General features: G+C 42.3%; 1 protein-coding gene across 4 annotated transcripts in view; it reads right to left on the bottom strand.

Annotated features, from left to right (window-relative positions):
* The window catches only part of raraa (retinoic acid receptor, alpha a), a 138,522-nt gene that overhangs the window by 111,404 nt on the left and 4,538 nt on the right, over positions 1 to 22,580 (bottom strand). For 2 of the 4 annotated variants that reach the window (XM_040134313.1, XM_040134317.1), the window contains exons 1-2: positions 9,524 to 9,612; positions 9,320 to 9,389 (exon numbers count right to left, since the gene is read on the bottom strand). The exons of the other annotated variants lie outside the window; for them this stretch is intronic. The gene's annotated coding sequence lies outside the window, so the exon portion shown is untranslated. Of the gene's footprint in view, positions 1 to 9,319; positions 9,390 to 9,523; positions 9,613 to 22,580 lie in introns of those variants that run through there. 4 annotated transcript variants of the gene reach the window in all.

Here is a 22,580-nt window from a genome sequence, read left to right as displayed (position 1 = left end):
CAGTTCACAGCAAGTCCCAGTCACCTTGCCCATTGTGAACAGTCCCCAGTGCATTTTCTCATCAGCCTTGTGAAAGCATGCCAATTTGTGTCATACATTCCGGGATTTGAACTACAGGAGACCGTTTTTCTGTATTGTTTTCTCCTTCCCATTAATATATATGTATAACTCACTACCAGTATTGGAAATAGCAACTTACACCCTGCCCTGACATGCAAAATACCTTCATTGATGTTCCTGGTTGAGCTGTTAGTGTCTTGTAGTTCACTAAGCCTGATGTTTACCAATGCTAAATCAGGAGCAAGGCTTCACACAGCAGCAACCAAACTAACTAACATCCTCCATCAATACATACAATAGCTGTCTGGGTCACCAATTTAACCAGCACTTCGCTCCTAGGACTCCCTACTGTACAAATCCAGACCAACGATGGTTACAGAGGACAAGATGGTGGAGATGGAGAATAATGTTTCTGCTAGTATTACAATGTGGCTCCAGGGCTACAGTTACTGCTTGGCTGGTCACTGCCTGCCTCCTCTTCCGGCTGTCCACATGCCACTGCTAATCCCTCAAAGACCCAGAGGAAGGCTTCGGGATCATCCCATGTGTGAGCTGGGAAAGACAGGAAGCTGGCGGGCACACATTGTCTGGGTGAGAGGCAGCGGATGACTGCAACAGAGTCGTCCGAAGAGATCCATCTTTCCTCTGTGTGCACAATTTTGCAAAGGGCTGGTGGTGTTGCTGTTGGATGGTGACCTTGCTGACCAGCTAGACATCTCTTGGATCTCTCTGCCTCAAAACCGACACTCAATCCCTACTTACTTTGGCCCACATACCACTGCAGGGTGGGTGGTGGCACTGTTCTTTTAACAGAAAGAAGGTTATTTCCATTCCAGTTAAAAATCTGATGATGATACTAATGTTTAAAAGACCCAATTGACAAAAAAATGAGATTAGCCGGCCAGCTGTCATTCTGTAATACTTTTTTAATAGTTTGTGTTTTGATTACTTACTAGCAATAAATACAAGTGTTAAGGGGCATTAGACACTGATGTCACAGAATGTCACATAATTTAATAGCGTGTTCAAGCATAATTATGAGCAGCCAAGTTGGAGAAAAACCTTCCACATAAGCCTCTGACTTGCAATTCTGAGTTGGAGATATCTGGAATTTCTGACACAAATGATATCTAGCACTTGGTGAAAAGAACTGCAGACATGTCAACAAACTGTTGGCAGAATGGCTGCAAAATGGCTTTTAAGGCACAAAAGCTGCCATTTAGCAGCTTAATAAGATGCCATATTAACACTAACAACAATTGATTCAACTACTTTAATAGGAGCTATACACAATTTGTTTGTATGTGGTTTCACTTGTTCATAAATCGCTCCAAATACTTAACACCACAAACACTACAAACGTTACATGCGTGAACACCTCCAGTGCGAAATAACCAAAGTTTTCCCGTACTTCTCATTCTACTGACATTGTGCAAATGTGGCATAAACACTAAACAAACTGCTCCTATGACAGGACTTGTATAAGTGTAGCAAAATCTCAGATGGATGAGTTATATACTCACAACATCTCTACATAAAGGACATTTTTCTACATAAAGGATAGACGGCCCCTTCAGGTTAAGAATAAAGAGATGTTCTAAAGGAAAATTCACCAGTTATAATCTCTTTTCATACGATACATTCAACCTTCAACATTCTGTCTATATGGGCTTATAGTTACATGAGGAGGTTTGCCTCTGAATTGAAGGAGAGTGCAACGCTTCAGTAGGTTAGTGTCATATAGTATAAACGAACATATAACTGTTATTAGCTGATATACCTTCTGTCTAATAATTCCAAGAAGACATGTTTACCTTAGGCAGTAAGCACAGCCAATTAGGGCATGTCAGCGCTGCATAGAAACATAAATACACCCACATACACAAACATAGAAGTGTATAGCGTTAAAGTATGACATGAGTGTCATGCCCTGCCATTATGAAGACAACTGACAATAAAGCTTTCAATTCACTCACAGGAATAATATGCTCTCTTTTACAAGACTCTCAGGAGCCTGCAGGCAAGGGCAATACTCAGGTGCTTAAATGTCTCTTTGCTACATTAAAATCAGTAAATAGGTGCAATTCCGCACTGTGAGAGGTGAAACTGAGCCTAAGCAGAAGGATAACTTTATCCTTTAATGAACACATAGAGGCTAGCATGGTGAAACTAAATCTTACCCACAAATGTTGTAAAAAGCCACACCCTGAACATATTATGCACAACTCCATCATCCTTCCTCTTGCTGCACATTTTCCCGTGCAGGAAGGAGCCTACATCACTGTATATAATGCATCAGTGACTACTGTCGTCCATTTCTTCTCTTTTTCACATTCTCTCTCTCCCTCCTCAGGGGTTCCCAGTGGCTGTCCAGAGCACATGTGTTTTGGTTTACCTAGAGTGGAGCCCTATCTGAGCCCGGGCTGAGAGCAGACTGTGGGCTTTGTCTATGGCACCATTAATCAACTGTCCTTTAACAAAAACAGAGAACCAGATGAGAGACAAAGGGAAGAGACGTGGGGGGTGGCCCTTATTTAGGTAGAAAAAAAAAGACAAAGAGGTTAAGAAAGAAGGGAGAGAGGAGAGAGAGAGAGAGAGAGAGAGAAGGGGGGATGCTTGACCCAGATCCAGGCTTTCAATAAATCAAGCAGCAACAATAACAAGCAAAGTTTTCATGTGGCTTGACTGATTAATCAGGCTTTTTTTTTTTGACATGGGAAGCGAGAGTCTTTTCTTCTTTTTCTGTCTTTCCTCTCTTGTGGGAGACTGCAGAGTGACTGTGCAAGTCTTTATGTTGGGTGTTTATGTATTTTTGCTGCAAGGTTTTAGACGTGGAGGCCTGCATCCTTCATGGTTTAGAGTAAGGCCTTCATTTTATGATGCAGCAGGACAATTCCACTCAAGGTCTCTGGCTCCATTAATTGGGTACAGGAAGGTTGCCGGAGAGGTATAGAGACACACACATTCCTACACACACACAAAAACATATAGAGACGTACTAAGGCACAGGCATGCAGTCAAAGGTTTCTTTTCTAAAATATAAACAAGTAATGTGTTACACACATGCACACACCAGGCACACACTATCAACGCAGCGAGCCACAGCCACAGGATGTGAATCAGCCCTGTGAGACTCTTTGTGAGGTGCCGATCGATGGGCATGGAGTGTGGACAAGGAGGCCTCGGGATCGATTTGGGGCCATTACAGAGATGTGCCTACTGGGACCTAAGAGAGGACGTGTAGGTGGGTGGAGATACATCTGGGCCCTTGATGCTGTCTTCTTTACCTCATCGGTGGGAGGGTGAGTGCTGGGACACACATACGCAGAGCAAAAATGTGGAAATGTACGTGCATTAAGAAGATTCTTACATACTGAGTTAAATTTAGAACGTTACGTGCTGCACATGCACTTGTTCCCTCACAAGCACACCAGCTAACGGTATCCCAGGAGACCAGCTGCCACAACAGGAGTGCTCATCCTCATCTCCTTCTCTCAATCACCCATTTTCAGTGTCCTCATCTACAATCTTTCTGAGGGGGAAAACTCTTTCTGTCTCTCTAACTCACTTTCTGTGCCATCTTCTCCTCTATTTCCTTCTGTGCATTGCAGTGTCACCAGAGCTGCCTGTGCTGTGCTCTGTCAGTGGAACAGCTTGATCCTAAGGCTTTATGTCACCCCCTTCTCATCCTCCACTCCTCCCTCCACCTCTCTGCTGCTCAAAGAGAGAGCACTGACTGTTCTATTCTCTCTCTCTCTCTTTCTCTCTCTCTCTCTCATACACACACACACACACACACACACACACACACACACACACACACACACACACACACACACACACACACACACACATAGTTGGGGAAACGACAGCATTGTTACTTTCCACAAAATGTCTGGCAGTGACATAATCCCCCACCACTTCCTGTTTTACATGTTCTTAAGGCGTCTTCAGTGATTTTGCATAAAAGGTTTACTCATGGTCCAATGCAAGTACATAGCTGAAATTACTTTTGGTGAAGGGGCTCAGTTGTTGTAGGTGTAACGTAGATTACTTGGGTTATACAAATGTTCACCTTGAAAGAAAATCATTTAAGCATTCCTAACTCTGTTCTATACTTTTAAAATCAATAATTTTAGTATCCCAAAACGCTGTATCTATGATCCAAAAATTAATTCTATAATATCTAAACATAGAAGTTGAGAAGTGAAGCAGGGGCAAGTTAAACTAATGATGCAGGCAGTGAGCTGGCTCTTGCATCCATCACCAATCCACGAAAAGGAAGTGAAAAAGAGATTCAGTATTCACACTTAATCCTCCTAATAAGAATTGGAGGAGGAGAAGGGTCTCTTCCTCCCACTCGCCACCGCCCTCTTTTCTGTGGCCCATCTCCACCAGCACCGCCATTAAAGGATGGTTGAAAATAATGCATTTGGATGATGTTGCGGAGACTAAGAACTATTAAAAGTCATGCAAATGCCTTTACCAGTGCTCATGAAATTGCACTGAGGTGCCATGTCGGCTCCTGCAAGTACTGTCCAAAAAACCCTTCTGTGGCTGATCAAAAAGAAAGTACACACGCACGCACGCACGCACGCACACACACACACACACACACACACACACACACACACACACACACACACACACACACACACACACACACACACACACACACAGAGAGAGTTTCTGGGCTCAGCTAGCAGTCCCCACTGGTTTGGAAGCCCATAGCAGGCTATAACAACTACAGCCTGGCCGGCGTGTTAGTAGTGGGCCCTCTGTTTCAGCAATCTGGGTTCTCTTTGCCTTTGGATGGGGACCAGGTCAGGCTACACAATACACCACTGTGTTTGGAGAGGGAATGAGAAAGAGGTAGAGAGAAAATAAAAGAGAAAACTGCAGGCATGTGAGTCTGTGTACACACATGTGTATAAATAAGCATGTGTGTGCAAGCATGTATATTTTGGTTGTGGGAATAGTGCACGTGTGTGTGAGCAAGTGTTTGTATTATGACTATTGGGCCAACCGCACCCTCACTCTCTTCTATACTGGATTGCAAGGCCTCCCTCTCATCTCTCCAACCTCCATCGTTACATCATCATTGGTACAGTTTTTTGCTACCTCAGCAAAAAATGAAACAACATTTTGGACCCCTGGCGGCAGCTTCCCTCCCCCAGGCAGCATTTGAATAGTGTTGTTGGAAACCTACAAGAGGTCAGTGCACAAGGAGTAACACACATCACTGTCAGTCTGAAACAATACAATGGAAAGCAAACTTGTCGGCCAAGGCAACTGTGACAACTACAGGGAAAACAGACTGCACATACAGAGTGGGCCTGTGCACCTTTAAAGAGTGCAGGCAGCACCTGTCCCTTTAAGATCTATTTCTCACAACTTGTGGCTGCTGAGCTGAGCAGGCTAGCCTGAGCCGGGCTGCACTGTGCATGTATGGTAACAGGGGGGAACCGCGCCGCCCAGCCTGCCAGCCCACCGCAGGGAATTTGTTTATGTTTCCTTGCTGCCAAGTTCCTTTCAGGAGGCGCCCCAAAGAGGAACTGCAGACTGCTCAGTACTGTTAGCTACGCCCTCTCGTCTAGAGTGGCTGGGGATTTTTGTGCATACGGTATCGGGTAGTGCTTCGTAGCAAAACTCAAATCCAGGGAGGTCTCTTCATCAATTTCAGCGCTCACACACACACACACACACACACACACACACACACACACACACACACACCATTCTTCAAGCACCCACTCTGTTGTTCCAAAACTAAGTTTGGGAGCACTGAACTTTATAAAACAAGTTCTAACAGAAAACGTAATTTATGACCCCAAACAGATTAACACAAATTTATTCAAAACACAGTACATTAAACGGCACAAAGGCATAATTTCATTAAAGCAAAACTTTACGAGTGGCACTTTGTTATTTTGTGGATTAGGGGTATTGTAAAAACTGAACACCACCACATAAAAACCCAGTAAACAGGATTGGTAAACTCATGGGCATCAAATCAAGCACTTGTGGGAAAAGAGCTAAATCTAAATTACTCTCCCACTAAGAGCAAGAAATTCTGAGTTCCAAAAACACACACAAACATTTCCTCGAATCATGACAAAAATATGATCCATTGCTGCCATTGTAACAATGACTGCATCATTTTTGCACATCGATACAATAATTCAGCCTAGAATCCACTGCACGTGAGCAGATCCTCTGTTAAGCAAGGTCAGCTAGTGAATTAGTACCTTTTTTTTGAGTACTGTGGCCACCTGAAAGTTTGTCTCTGCAAAAAAGGAAAGAACTCCTCACTTGCCGTTATGTAAAGGACATGAGGCGTTTGTCTTCAGACCATGCACGTGTGATGTCCAGTAAGTGTGTGTTAGAAATAGAGAGATGTCCATATGAGTGAGTGAGTGGAGGAAGGAAAGGTCAGACAAGGCTAAACAAAGGGGCGTGGGACCCAGGATGGCAAGAGAGAGGAAGAGATAGAGAGAAAAGGGGGGAAGAACAAAAGATGGAAGTATGGATGGAAAGATGTTGGCTGGGGTTGGGGGAACTGGGTGAAAGCAAAAACAGGAAGCAATTTATGTCAGCTTGGATGGACAGCGCCCACTCCTTGTCACGTGCTGGCACATTTCACTGCTCTTTGACTGTATAGTCAGAAACTCCCATTTACGCACACAATGAAAGGTAAGCCAATGGCTGAGTGGATGAATGCACAGGGAAAGTGCACTGGCTGCATTTGTCTGCATGAGATTCCTGCTGTTTTGTCAAACTTCTCAATTTTTTCACTGTGGATTGAGTGCACACTCACAACAAAAACATAAATGAATTGAGCAGCAGCACTTGCAGCACACTTCTGCTGTTCTGCTGATGGTAAGGAAGTAAGATCCCACAAAATATCTTGCTATTCAAATGCCTTACAAAAAATGAGCTCAGCAGCACAAAATACCAACTGAGCTTGAAGTAATTTATTCAACTGTAACTCTCCAGATTTGGAGGTTTGTGTAAATCTAACAAGTAAAACTTGTTAATCAGAATGTGAGTGTTGGAAAGCCCCCATGTGCAAAACAATTACACCAAACAACGCAGTAAAATTTATCACAATAAAATAACGAAATGCTTAAGGAGCCACTGAAATTTCAAAGAAATTGTCACAGCCACACAAAGAAGGTAGTTTTAATCTAACATGGGGAAATCTAAAAAAAGAAGAGGAAAGCTGGTGTAGCAAAGGTGTCGAATACTGATGTTTCAACTCTGTCCAGCTTTGACAGAGAATAAGAAGCGCCATTACACAGGAACAACTATACATAAACAACACATTTCAGATTCCCTGAAGTTTCCATGTGTAGAACGGAGTTAGAAAAAAAACATAATACTGAAAAAAGAAAAAAAAAAAAAAAAACACAGGAGTACCAATCTAGACAGGGGGAGAGGGTGTGGGCTTGGCCGCCACCACCGACCTACCGCACACAGAGTGTGAATCATTAAAGGCATGTGTTCCACATCAACTGCTGGGGCCGCTTCCCAACCCACTTATGAGACTGGATCTAAATTATGATGGGGGGGGGGTTAAATACCATTATACATGGAGATGAAAACCCCAAACCTGCTAACTCAGAGACAGAGAGTGAGAGAATCTGAAAAATGACTGCATATACTGTAAGTACTACATATACCTTCCGCCAGTTCACAAAATAAAACAGCAATGAGTAAATGAAGCAGCTAATGGAATAATTGTGTGATTTCCAAAAAGTGTGATGTTTCATCATGAACAGATGAAGTGAGTAAGGTTTTATGCCCTCTAAACAACTAAGAGGAAAGCTAAACTGAATCAAAAACTGCCCAAACTTTAAGTCCTACATGTCTTTCTGGCTGCCGTTGCCCATTTTTGACCTCACACAAAGCTAAGCCAACACAGTGGTATAACTTTCTCCAAGAAAACAAATTAAAGGGTGGGGAAAGACAAAAGAACAGAGAGGAAATCATGGTTGTACGTGTACATGACAAAAAATGCCAGCCATAGTCTTGTCCATCAAGCCAGCCATATGCCAAACTGGCTGCTAACAGGTGAGTGTCTGCCAGACCACTTTGTCATCCCCAGTTCAGACACATGAACGTCTTCTGGGGGTGTGAATATGTGTTTGTGCACAAAAACACACACCCTCTCTGGTGTGGCCATCCAATGAAGGAGGCGATTTGTGGAGGGAGTCTGCATACTTCTGGGTATTGGCTGGGATCTCGGTACACATACCATCCTATTTGCTTTTGCTTGAAGGCTGGTATGGGAGGAGGGTTTTCCTCTGGGGGAGGAGATTGCCATTCCCTGGGGCAGGGAAGGCAGAGAAAGGACAGGACAGGACAGGATATGATGGGACAGGACAGGGCAAGACATGACATGACATGACATGACAGGGCAGGGCAGGACAGGAAAGGACAAACAAAAGTTTGTACAGGCAGGAGAAGGCCAAACAGGACAGGATAGGACAAATTCTGCCTCAGTCCTGGGGACATGGTGCTATGAAAGGCTGAGAGGAACTGACCAACCTTTTCAGCTCCTTTCTGTCAGTCATTATTTTGGCAACATTCTGGCTTGAAACAGCATGAAATGAAATAAAGGGAAATGACAGAATAAAATGAATAGTACCATTATCTCTGCTGCTATAATGTCTTGCAGCTGATACAAGATGATCAGTCTGACCAAATAATAATAAGATGATCAGACCCAATAAATTACTCTATATTCACAGAGTGACAGTCTAAGTTATTCCAGCCAATTCCTAATGATGAACGGCTGTTTTTATTTGGTCTTTGTCACTTTAACATGACAAAGCAAATCTCCCAGCTGCCAGCTCCAACTCTGATGCAACAGACCCAGCATTAGACTTGATCCTACCACTGACAGCATGCAGGCCACAAGATAGAGTACCTCCTCTAAACAGTACAGAGTGTATAATTTTGCACTCGTTTTTGATAATGATTCCACAGGTTTGACAAGACATTCAGCTGAGCACAAACAATGACCTTTACAAAGGCAGCGAAAAGCGGAAGGTATGGCATTGGGAGAACACAGACAAAACATTAAATCATGGGCCAAAAATTGAATACGACCACAAACCCAACAATAACAGTCACATTATGAGGAACACTGCTATTGTGTGGAAAGCAAGATGATGTTATATACACACAGACACAAGTGAGGAGTGTGGAGGAGTCCAATTACCCAGAGGAGCAGGAGTGACAAATTTGGGCTTACCCCAAAAACGTCAATCTCCCTGTCCTTGTCCAAGGAAATCTCCCCTTGAATCGATTGCAGCCCCTAAGCTCTAAGGAGAGAGGAAGAAAGAGAAAGAAAGATATTTGAAACCAAGAGCTTTGTGTTCCTTATCCACGTGCTGCAGACTCAGTGGCTTCCTAGCCTCTCTGGCACAGAACTGCTTCACTACATGAAAACTCTTACACTCTTTTTCTTTCCTTCGCTCTCATGCTGCCTGTAATCTCCCCACCCTTTTCCAATAGATTGGAGTTTCTCACTCGCTACATTTGTGCCCCAGACATCATGTGAAAACTGGAGTAAAACAGTGCTTTTGTGGTGTGTGAATTACCTAGGGCCCAGGCAGGCACAGTAGTGCTTATGGCCACAACTCAATTACAGCAATGTGAATCAGGTGGCGGCCTAGAAATCCCCTCAGCCTGATGCACAAATAGCGACACAGAGGCGCATTCATTGCCAAGATGGAGACCAATCTAAAGTGGCGTGTCATCTCTTCATAGAAGGACAGCGAGGCCGATGCTGTACAGATGAATGGCTGCCTTAGACATGGATCTAACGACACTGGTTTGGAGCTAGTGTGTGAACAACGCTATTTTGTTTATGCATGTTGCAAAAATTAGTAAAATAGTAATAATAAAATTAGTATTTACCAACATGTCTGGTTGAAGAAATAAACTGAAAGATTCACAAGGCATTAGGGATCTCTGATAAACGCCATCTTTGCGCTGCAGAAAGCGTGGAAAATGTTTTGTGGGATTGTTTTTAACCAAAAACAACTCAATGAAAATTAAAGGATGGTGGTTTGCACATGTTAAAAACTCCCTTTTTTGGATGTCATGGATTCAACAGAAATGCAAAGCTGCACCATCATGGTCAATAATATTTGAGTAGAAATTTGGTTTGTGTCAAAAGCATTCAAAAGCAGTGAGTTTATCCTGTCTCTATCTTTTAGGAGCAAACAGAGACCATCTCTTTATAGCATATCCTGGCTACAGGATACCTCCAGCCCCCATAAAACGTAGGACGGTGGACAAGGCCAGGTTTTTCCAAAAGCATGTTTAAGAGAAACCAATGACATTTAAAACTGTGGTCTGTTTGAGTTTATTTCACTTCACTAGGCACTTGTCACAGTAAGGAACAACATTTCTGTACTTCAGTTAACAAAGAAAGCATTAAGATATATCAGGACAGAGCTCTACTGACAGCCATGGTAAAATGGTTGCTCTTTAGAAGGGTCATGATACCACTACAAAAAAAAAAAAAATCCCCTCCCTCCAGGTCAAAGGGACTTTGGTGCCATTTTTCAGGAGCAAATGAATTTCACCCAAACTTGTTTTCACAAGCTCCTAAGGACAGTCAAACAGTAGAGACATATAAATATAGCATTTTTCAAAAAGTAATTAATTCATTTTAAATCTAAAGACTGATTACCGTTTCCAGGTGACAAACTTCCAACTGGCTGTTGAATCTCAATTCAGTGTTCAAACCTACAGTTCAATCCCATTTCCAGATTCACACAAAGTGTCTTCCAGATGAATGAAACAACCTATTTTAGAGTTTCTGTTTCTTTCTTTGGGTATAAACTCAACTACCTGATAAATGTGCATATTTAGTCTGTATAACAAAGTAGCAGAGAAAATGAAAAAACACATCACTGCCAAATGGTGCATATGCAGATTACTTTGATTCTAAAATTATTTTAAGTCTAGACCTATGCATTATAGACATATCATGTAAGATTTGTGTTGTCTAGTACCACAAAATGCCATTAACAACAGGGTATCGACAAATATGTCAAGAATTCTTGCACGTGCACAATGCAATCAAATGAAAATGTCCTAAAAACAAATACAACCTAATATTTAATGCCTTTCCCTGTCATTGTTATGATAATAATACAACACCTCAACTTACAGCCTCAAACAAGAATCTGAATCATCACCAGAAACTAAAAATTATAAGTTTAACATGTATGTTGTTTGCATTGGCATGTATGGCTTTTCATTATACTGTGTCTGTGTGGGTTTAACGAGCACAATTACTCAACATTTCTTTAAAAACTCTGACATTTCTGGATTTTAAAACCATACTTTCTGGTCCATTTTGTTGCAGTTCAACCATCAGTGACAGAGGTCAATAAAAGCCAATTAAATAATGCCTCTACATTTGTTCCTTTGCCTTTAAATGGCACTTGAAATATGCATGGTAACACTGATTTCAGAGGTGAAATGGGTCCTTACATCAGAGTACCCCTCCATTTAGTGAAAGCTCTAGTTCATTGCTAGCATGTGGACAATTCAAAGACAAACTAAAACGCAGCATTTAGCTGCAAGCTAACCAACCTATTATATGATCTTGGTAATGAGATGATGTTTGTTACTCCATCTGACAACACTTGTGTAACACTTTGGCTCTGTGCTGATCCCTTTGGTATCCATTCCAACTTGATAATCAGTTGGCCTGTGCCCAGGCCCTCATCTTACTTCCTGTCTTATTACACGCACTCACTTCCTGTTGTGGATGTGAATGGTGCTTGAATGGTGTGGTTTTACTAGTCCACTAGACCAAGAACAGTTTAATTTAGAGACATACCAGGTAGCATGAAATTAAGACAGATTTTATTCACATGTACCTATGTGTCTGTCTGTAAAAGTGTGTTTGTGGGCATGCATGTGTGAGCCTGGAGCCTATACACTAATAAGAGTGGACAGGAGTAGCCTGTGTTAATCATATCTTTATCTTTGCTGATGGAATAAAGCAACTCTCTGTAGACACACAAAAACAAACACACAAAAGGAGAAGAAGGGGCCCTCACTACTGGAGACCTGTCAGACAAGTCCATCTGCTTTTCAAATGGTAACCCATTTACTGCACCGAGAAGGCCTCAATTGCTCAGGGACCCACAGTCTCACCAAGCAGAGAGCCTGATAGGATAATACGGCAGGGTCACCCGATCCTCACTGTACGGACTAGCATTGGCACCTGGGACTGGGATTTGGGTTGCTCAAGTGCTGATGGTTAAAAAGGTTTGATGGGAGGTTGTCCGACACTCAAGTGGAATCATTCATCAGCAGTTGGACATTCACTTACTCGTTGAGACATCAGCACTCCTCCATTCCTGCTCAGTGCAAGTGTGTAAAAAACTGACTGAGGCTACGACCAGCAGTTTCCAAATGCATGGTTACTTGGGAATAGCAGCCCTGCGGCGAGAGTCATGAGCTCACATTAAAACAGACACAATGTGTTGTTTTAATTCGCTTGGTTGTATAAAATTCCACCGGCTCCGTGCGAACACACACACACACACACACACACACACACACACACACACACACACACACACACACACACACACACAAAATAAACCCCTCTCCTTCAGGCTCTGACTCTCAGCCGTGGAAACCCCCTTCAGTCACACATAGATCACATAACCTCTCTTGACATCGGAGGACAGCACTCCCGATGGAAAGATGCAGATTCACACACAATGAGCGCCAGCCAAGGCTCCAGACTGCCATTGTCCTTCAGATACATCCAAACAAAACAATGAGGAGGGTCACGCAAGGCCCCCTGTGGAATGGTAAATAACCAGAGAGAGTGAGAGGAAGAGACAGAGAGAGATTCAGAGAGACAGAAACAGAGACAGAGAGGAAGTGAGACAGAGATTGGGAGAGACTAATCCAAAGTGACAGTGTGATATGGAACACCAAGCACAAAATATGATCATCTGGGGGCAAGTGAATTCCACTAATGTTCAATCATTCAAGAAGAATCTGATGCTATATAAATGGAAAATACGTCCGATGCGTGATGCACAGAGTAAAAACAACCATTTAAAAAGGAAGAATGTTAATCACCTCACCTCTAGGTATAAGGAATTATAGTTAGTATAACACATGGTGAAAAGACATCTATTCAACTTTGAGTGTTATAACATTCTTTTATCCTCTGTAGTAAAATAACAGCGGTTTTGCATCTCATACAGTGCAGGAGAAAGTTTTTTTTTATGAGTACAGTCATCTGGGCGAGTGTTGCTTTTCTCAAAGCCATGCACAAGCAGAAAAAGAGGTTAAAATCTCAACGATATCAAAGGCTTAGATTGTGGTGATGTTAATCATTCATTAGTGCTGAGTGACCCTTATTATAAAACCATCTTTTTTGTCATTATTCATCTGGCATAAAATGCTAGCCTGTTAATTCAGACTCAGGATGTTGACAATAGGCGGTCTACAAAGGGCTTGGAAGGCACAGTCCCCCTCCTGATTGGTCTTTCATATGCTAATGGGGTAACTGTTTTGGGTTTACTGGCCTGGTTGGAAATGATTTAGGGTGACACCGGTGCTCTGAGCCTTTATGTTTACGCTGGCCACAGGGGCTCATATATCACCCTGATCATTAATCAATTAGCGTCTCCTAGCCACCTGTCGGACACATCGGCGCACAAAACATTCCTGCCCTTGGGCAGTTGCTAGACGATGATCATCAGTAGCACCGCTATTACCTTCCAACCCCTCGACACCCCGACCCCCTCCCCTTCATGGTAATACTCTGATGGATTACATAATCACACCCAAACACTGTCCCCAATGACAAGGGCTCCTCTCCCAGAGAAGCAAATCTGAGTGGAAACTGCCATGGTAGTTTTTTTTGTTTTGTTTGTTTTGTTTTTTTTTATTTTAAATCAGTCTTCCCCTCCCAAGTTAAGTGAGCAGCAAACTTTTTAAAAATGCATTTACTCTGCACTGTCACAAACAGAAAAGACGGGACAGAGAGGAATTGATGCCGAGCTTGAAGGAGAATCAATAAAAAAACGGCTATTCAAAAGTGCTGAATGCACACCAACGCTGTGCCCTCCATTGTTTTAAATACATGCCTCCAGTGAGGTATTGATGGTTGTTTAGTATTGATGACGTGTCAGAGTAGCCAAATACATGTGAGATAGAAAGGTGTAAAGTATCAGGGTCTTAATGACATTAAAGTCCAGAAAAGTGACTTTGTTTAGACAAGCTGCACTTAGTGCTGACTTGCATTAAGTATTACACTGAAACTAAGACACGGTGGCTTTCTGACTAACTTTTCATTCATTACACATTCAGCCTCAATAACAAACACCCAGGATCTAAGTTTCTGTTATGGAAAACTGAACAGGAGAGGGAAGAAGAGAGAGGGGATGAAAAAAAAGTTGTGTTCAATTTTCATGGTCTGCATTGTTTGAAAACTCCATCAAGCTTAGTGATCTCATGAAGTCACTTGAAACTCTGTGAGGTGGGACCGATGGCGATTGAATAATTCTTCAGAGATTTCCGTTTAACAACTGCCCTCTACCCAACCGCCACAAACACCATTTTTTCTGGAGATCTGTATGTAAATTTGAACTCCTATGCAAAGACCCTTACTGCCACTAGACAATCTCTTTTTCACAGCCTTGCCTCCCTGACAATACCCAACTCCCACCACCCTCCCATCCAACCTCAAAAAAACCCTTCACATTTTTTCACACTTTTTTGTTATTTGGAACTAATTCTTAAAAGCAGCTGAAGAGATAAGTGGCACTAAAATTAGAGCGTAATCCGCCAACCCTCAATGTGGGGACATGGAGAAAGTAGATTTGTCAAGCCTTGATTTAGCAGTATTCTTTCATTATAAAAGTAGCACTCTTCACGCAGCTTAGCAATACGAAATGGCTCAATCAGTCTCATGTGGAACATTTAAGTCGGAAGGGGGAAGAGGATGGAGTAAGGGCCTATCTGTGAACCCAGAAAACTTAGTATCATGCTGATGCCATTATTGTGTTGCCAGCATTATTATTCCTACCAGTGCTGCACTCTTCAACTCTGAGGGTTCTCCCTTGAAAATGAAATTCGCCATCCATTTCTAAAGGCTCCAAAGAGAAGAGGTGTTTCACTGGGGGATTGCAGAAAATCTGGGCCACTGTGTTGGGTGTGTAAAGTGTGTAACACTGGGCTGGGCACTGGAGACTGGGAGGTTTTATTTTCTCTTTCGTCTTTAAAATCCAACCAGCTCAGGCAAAGAGCCAGCTACCGACATTATCAGGTGGATTTTCAAAAGAACAAAAGCTCCTCTTCGATTCTTTACACTGCCAGTGGAAAAAAAGCTAAACAGAAAACCCCATCCAGCACAGATACTCAGTGTGTGTGTTTGTGTATGTGCATACACATTTTTAGCTCCCCGTCCTTGGTATTTTCAACCAACCACCTTTCAGAAGATTATTTCCTTGATAATCTCACACTTCTTCTATTTACTTATCTCTTCAGTAAGGTCCTAAAAACTGGCTGTGATATTATAAGTGCATAGGTGAAACTAAAGCTGAGAACACAGAGAGCAAAGCATATCTGTTTTGGCTCGCTGTATCTAATCACATTCACAGCATAAATGTAATACAGAGGCCACAAGGCCAAATAAAAGATATTTTTGGAAAGATATATCTAGAAGGCGAAAAAAATCTTACACTTGACTGCAAAAAAGGAAAAAGTGCATAGTTGTTTTTGCCTGGTATCTGTTGGTGGACCAGCAGTGTTAGAGAGGAAAAACTATTGCCTGAGCAAGATAAAGGCTATCCACAGTGAACAGAGGCAGAGAGAAGACAGCGGGAAGGTGGAGGGTGATGGGCAACAGGGCAAAGGCTTGACCTCTCTGGGTCAATAGGTGATTAGTAGCATTTATCATACCTACGCAAGCTGCTAAATGAGAAGCCAGGCAGCTTCTCTCTGAAGAATTAGGCCACATTTCGATGTCAACGTCCAAATGATGGCTGGGCCCACTACTGGCAACCAGATGCCCTATGTTTAAGACAGAGACAAATATTGGAATCCCTAAGTGGAAAAACATGCCATGCTGGCACACAGCAGAGGCAGCAAAATGTTACATCATTTTGAGGATTTAATGAGCACAGCCTGGATCAGATCAGAGGTTTAAATACCTGGCAATGCCAATATAAAAGCCTGTATTTCATGCTTAATGAAAGAGGCTAAAAAGTAAGTTTTACTCGATAGGAAAACAATGGTTGGAGGATGAAGGGGCTGTGGTTGTGGTTGAGGGGGAGGCAAGCAGCGCTGTCTAAGTCCTGACGAAAGCCATGCAAGGTATCTGAACGCAGGGAATCCATGGAGCTACAGCTCAGCCACACTGAGATTCACATGGAGGAAATGACAAAGAAGCAATTGTGTGCGGGGCCGAGATTTGGCACAGACTCATCAGAAAACACCCCACCCCCAGGGGACTGTCTGACAGTGGCACACTGAAGAAGCACGGCAGCTCAGCATTGTTTCGGTGTTCTGTGCAAGTGGACTGGAGTTCGAGTGGGTATCCTGGGCCAGAGTCCAACCGAGAATGAAAACACACTGTTGTGCCGAAGAACAAATAGGACACACTCACGCAACAAACATCCATCAAAGTGAAGATGACAATTAAGTTCACCAATAAAACAAACATAGCATTCTTGTTAGCCATTTCATAACTTGTGCAGGGGCAGAAAATCTACAATGATGCTACTATAAGTGAAATTCACAAACAAAACACAAAAGATGAACAGTGTTTGGTTGCAAACACAAGCTCCCGAGACCCTCGAGCATTTCACTCAAAGTACACAAGGGTTTGCATGGTCTAAATGCAGTAAAAAGTTATTTCAGGCATTCATACAGGACATGTAGAGCTGAACTGAAATTAGCAATGTAAACGCACAGCCTCAGAGCGTGCTGCTACCATCTCACTAGAGACCAGTGAGGACAAAGGTAAGTGAAACACAGAAAAGAATACATGCTTATTATTGTTATTTGATATTTAAATTCAGGTAAAAGCACACGTGAATGCACCAAATTTAATAGATTTACATGTAAAACTAGAAAATGCACTAAGTAGAGCACAGACCTCCGCCAAGGGCAATGTCAAACAACATCCATCAGGCTTCAGAGAAAAAAATTCAAATTCATAGTAAATGATCCGAATCTGCCGCAAAATTCAATGGGTTCTTCCCTGGCTCATGCCCCATTCCTCCACCAAGTTCGGTGCAAATCAGTTCAGTAGTTTTTGTGTAATCCTGCTGACAAACAAACAAACACACACGGGTGATCACATAACCTCCTTGGTGGAGGTAACTATTTTACCCTTACTTCAACAGCTTGATAGCGCTCAGAGAGTGCTCAGATGGTGCACACTTATTTTCACTTTGCCACTAAACAAGCAGACAAAACTACAAGCTGAAAAAAGAAAATATTATAACATCACCAATGTAATTCTGTTGTTTGTAAAACTGAACTGATACATGTAACGGTTTAAACAGCAAAACACTGAGCTGAACAAAAAGATTTTACAATTCAGGCAACACAGTAATGCTGGGGAACAGCGCTGAATCAAAAGGCAAGGAAGCAGCTTTGATGGAGGCTGATGGATGAACAGTGTGGTTTTAGAGAACAAAGAGAAGTAAAGCAAACAAAATCAGCATAAAGGTCTGAACAGAGTTGTTTTCTCTTTTACAGCCAACATTAAATTTTCATAGATAGCAGGAAACTTTTACTACACCTCTACTCCACAGTTACAGTGGCACAGCTCATATTCAATAGACACCAGGGGCAATATCTAATTTTCTGTAGCCTGTTTATGGATTGTGTTTACCAATGATTACTGCCGCTATATACTTTGTTACTGGGGTTTGACGGAAGTGGTTATGTAAATAAAGCATGCTTGGTAAGGCCATATAAGATTGTACTTCTAAATGCCTTCCGCATCTCTCTTCTGTTAATGAAGTTGGACAATGCAATCTTTGAGTCACATCCATATCACTCTCATAGTCCATGGGTGGGGAAAAATCCCTCTCTTGCCACAGAAGGGGTCTGTTTGCTAGAGGGACTTGACGTGTAGCAGATAAAGCACAAACCACTCAAGATGAGTTATCATTCCCTAAAACTTGATTGTTTGGATTGGTTTGTATAAACAACAGCATCCTTTTGTGCTTGGGTTCCCCCCACTGGTTCTACGTAATATTCACAAAAAATCTAATATGGTAAATAAACGAATTAACATTAATGTGCGTAGCTATTGGAATAAGAAGAAAATCAGTAATATATTATTAGTACACATTTATCAGTAAAGTTGTACTGATGTAGAAGTCTTCAAACAGGTTGGGCATCATCCACTAGGTCTTTGATGTTGAAATAAAAACCCCAGCTTGTGGTTGCAGCAAGCTTAAACTAGGTGTGTCCCAGGGTGATCTGCAAGATGGGAATTGAGGCCATCAAGGCATTTTTAATGGATTATATAAAGCTCAATCTGTTTCCAATCCTTTGTTTATCATAATCCATTGCACTCCCTTAAACACTGGAATCTATCCCTTAAGGCAAAGTGATGCGTTGCAAATGAGTGAAATGCGAGGCAGCATGAACAAATAAACAGTAGCCAGGAGTTTAAATTAATGTTTTCCAAACAGTCAGCCAGCATTAGCAAGTAACGACACTCAGGGTTTTAAAAAAAAAAATAGAGGCAGTTTTGCCTCTATTTCAGTGCCAGTTTTCAGGTATGTTCATGTTGTGGATGAGAAGAGAATATCTAGAACTTGTCCAAACCTTCCTCCAACAAGAGATACAAACTTTTTTTTTTTCTGCGGATACCATACACAACACAGACCAACTATTATAGGAAACTGTCAAAGGAAAGCAGTGATGCAGGCTGTGTTTTCTTTATGCAAATTTATTCAGAATACCTTATCTAATGTATTATGTAGGAAAATACAAATATAGAATCAGATACCCAATATTAAAATGGCATCTGGGGCCAACTGGACGTGCATAAGTGCAACTGTGGACAAAAAACACCCAAATTGTGAATTGCAATGGGAACAAAGTTGAGCAGGCGGTGACTAAGAAAACTAGGGTTGGTTGATGTGTATAAATGGGAGGTTCTGCAGAAATCACCCTGGAACACAGAGCAGACCGGTGCAGAGAAGCCTCCTGGAACACAGTCAACGCATTTCACACACACAGAGCCTGAAAACAACACGCTTGGGGCTTCCACCTTCATTTAGATGAAAATGGACCTCCTCGAGAGGAAATAAAGCCATTTTTAACCCCCCACTACGAGTCGGCCTCCTGTAATGTGCCCAGTCAATGGACTGTGGGTCTTTTCAACTGCAGGCAGCCCACAGCACAGCCATAAATAATGTAGGGCAGCTCACATGAAACCCTAATCACCATTGTGCTGTCACCCAACAGAGAAGATTGCTTATTTAATTTACTGCGCCGCATCTGTCTCAGTTCTGGCCAATTTAGTTTCACGATTTCAATGGGCAAGTATTCAAGGTATTTATCAATATGCTTTTCACCCAGTGCCATGAATCAATGAGAATGCAATGTTCATGTATCTAAGTCTGTGTTTATGTGTGCGTGTGCATGTGTTTTAGGTGATGGTGTGTATGTGTGCCATGAAGAACAAACAAGAAAACTGCAGCTTGTGAAACAACAAAGGCTGAGAAGAAGCCATCAACACTCAATAACCAGAGCTCATTATTGGCCATATACAACGTACTTCATTACATTACTATTCCATTAGCATGCAGGCATTTGCATATTCCAGTCACCTCTTTACAGAGGCTGTTGATCATAAATGGCAGCCATATGCTGCCTGGTGTGCCATATTACAGAATTATTACTGCAACACAAAAAGCCAAGAAAAATGGAAATTAGGTTGACACAAAATGAAGTACAAAACCAATCAAAGGATCCGCCATTATTGATAGTGTTTCACAGTCTCACTGAGAGACTAAAAGAGTAGAATTTATATCCACGGGTTATGCTTTCTTGCTGGCAAACATCTGCAGTCTGAGGCCTAGTTTGCTGGGTGCATTTCTGAGATGCTTTCCTCACAAATACGTGTACTGTACATGCAGCTTAATTTCTGCATGTCCAAACACAACAAATATTTCTATAGCTTTAATTAGGAAAAACACACGGAAGATTAATGAGCGCTTTATAAACCTACACAAACGTAAATGTAATTGGCCTGTAATCATCTTATTCTGCACTGTTTTTGGGGGAAATTTTAGCTTGACGTCCACTCCTCCAGCTGCAAACACAAGAATCCAGTCATCTAACAGGCCCTGTAATGCAACTTTTCAGCATGACAGTGATTGGTTGCGATGGCTCTTCACTGTGTCTGGCAGGATTGTGATGACAGCCAAAGGAGAGAGAATAAGTAGTAGCGGCTCACTAGCTACATGGACTTGGCGGGAACAAGCCAAGGCAGCAGAGCAGTGCAATAACGATGCTATGAGCTGAGCCACTTACGACCAGCTAGCTGTTCGAGCTAGCAGCAGCAAGAGTTGTATCATCTTTGTTCAGGACCATTATCTCTCCACTATGGTGTTCACTTCACACTGATAAATGTGGCTTAGCAACTCAAGCTAATGTGCAAGCAGCTGCAACCCCAGCAGCTGGGTAATACACTGTCAACTGCCACATACGCCCACACAGGAGGCACAATAGAGAGGATTTGTTCCACTGAAATCAGCGTTAAGATGCTTGGGTTTGTGTAGTGCTTTGAAACTGGACATGGCCACTGCACAGGAGACTCACGTGTAATGTTCCCCATAGCCGACTGGGAAAGACACAGTACCTGTCAAGTGTCTTAATTAGGAAAATGTGCTCTGGTATGATGAAGAGGAGTCCAGCCGATAAGTAACTACTACATTGTTGTAATCTGGAGTGGATCTGTTTGATAATCATTTAATCGTTTGAGTCATTTTTTCTAGCAAAACCAACAAATATTCTCAGGTTTCTGCTTTTCCAATGTGAGTATTTTCTGCTTTTCTTGTTTTTTTTCATCATTTTAAATTGAACATCTTTGCATTTTGAATTGTGGATCAGACAAACCAACGTGTTTGATGATGTGAACTTGTACTCTGGGGAACTGGGATGGACATTTCCAGTACAATACTAAAAAAATAATAGATTAATTGGGAAAATAATCAGAAGATGAATCGATAATGAAAATAACCACTAGTTGTAGACAAAATCTGGAGCCATCCAGTGTAACAAGTCTAATCGTTTTGTCTGCTTGAATATTCTCTATCTGGCAACTGAGCAGTCTAATTTGTTAATATATTCTGCTGTCCAAATTCAAATTACCTAAAAAAGATGAAGACTAAAATTATACCATTGTCAACAGAGTAAATATGTGAATAAAAAGTTTTGTTATTCTAAACATTAATCACTACAATATCATAACTGACTGCAGACACACCCTTGGCTCAGAGTAGCACTGGTATTATCAAGGAGTGCTTAAGGACAGATTGGCTAGTCAGACATTTGTGTAAATGACACCGGCTATCTGGCTAGCTGTCTGACTCATGGCAGCAGAGGGTTAACTTGGCAGCCCAGCTGCGCAGTGCAGCTCTACAAGGAATATTAACAGCATGTCCCCCTGTGCAGATTGAGAGAGAGCAACAGGAAAAAGGAGGAAGGAGAGAAAAGGAGCGATGGAGAAAAGGAAAGGAGCAAAGGGGGTGCGTGTGTGAATCCAATTTCCAGTGACAGTACGCTCAGGATCACTGTTTCAGTGAAGGAACATATCATCTGTCAAAGTTAATGGCAGTGTCCTGGGGAAAATTAAGGAAAATAGTATGGAGACCATTCATTAAGAAGATGGGGGATGGGGGTGCGTTGAAGCCACCAGTCTGCTACACTGTCTCCCCGGGAAAATAAATATATACACAAGCCATTATTGTGGCAGTGCAGCCACGATTAAGGGCTAGTTCTCATGCTACAGAGATAATATTAGCGCAGATGCCTGAAGAGGAATCTGTGAGCTCAAGCTCTGAGCTATCACTGGGAATGAAGAGGACGGCCTGGCTGCCTGGCAGGACGGCTGGCAGGCTAGCTAACAGGCCCGGCCAGCCTGTCTCTCACTCAGAGCTGTGGATGTACTCAGTGGAAGCAAATGATACCATTGTTTTATGAAGAGGAGGGTGGAGGGGGATTAAGAACCAACAATAGGGCTCTTTCACTGGAAATGTCAGCCGTCATGCCGGGGGACTGTCCGACCGGGCGGAGACACTTTCATAAAAAGCCAAGGTACAAAATGAGTGTGGAAAATAGTATAAAACTCTTTGACGAGGGCAGTGAAATGTTTTGATATGGTCAGAACGTTCAGATGCCCAATGGTAGAAATGCGATCTCAAACATGGGACAACAGGCTATGGGAAACTTTACAACACAGATCATGTGAAACAGAAACA

Source organism: Xiphias gladius, chromosome 9 (genome assembly GCF_016859285.1).
Source record: "Xiphias gladius isolate SHS-SW01 ecotype Sanya breed wild chromosome 9, ASM1685928v1, whole genome shotgun sequence".
Taxonomy (NCBI): domain Eukaryota; kingdom Metazoa; phylum Chordata; class Actinopteri; order Istiophoriformes; family Xiphiidae; genus Xiphias; species Xiphias gladius.
This window is presented reverse-complemented; position numbering and strand designations above follow the sequence as displayed.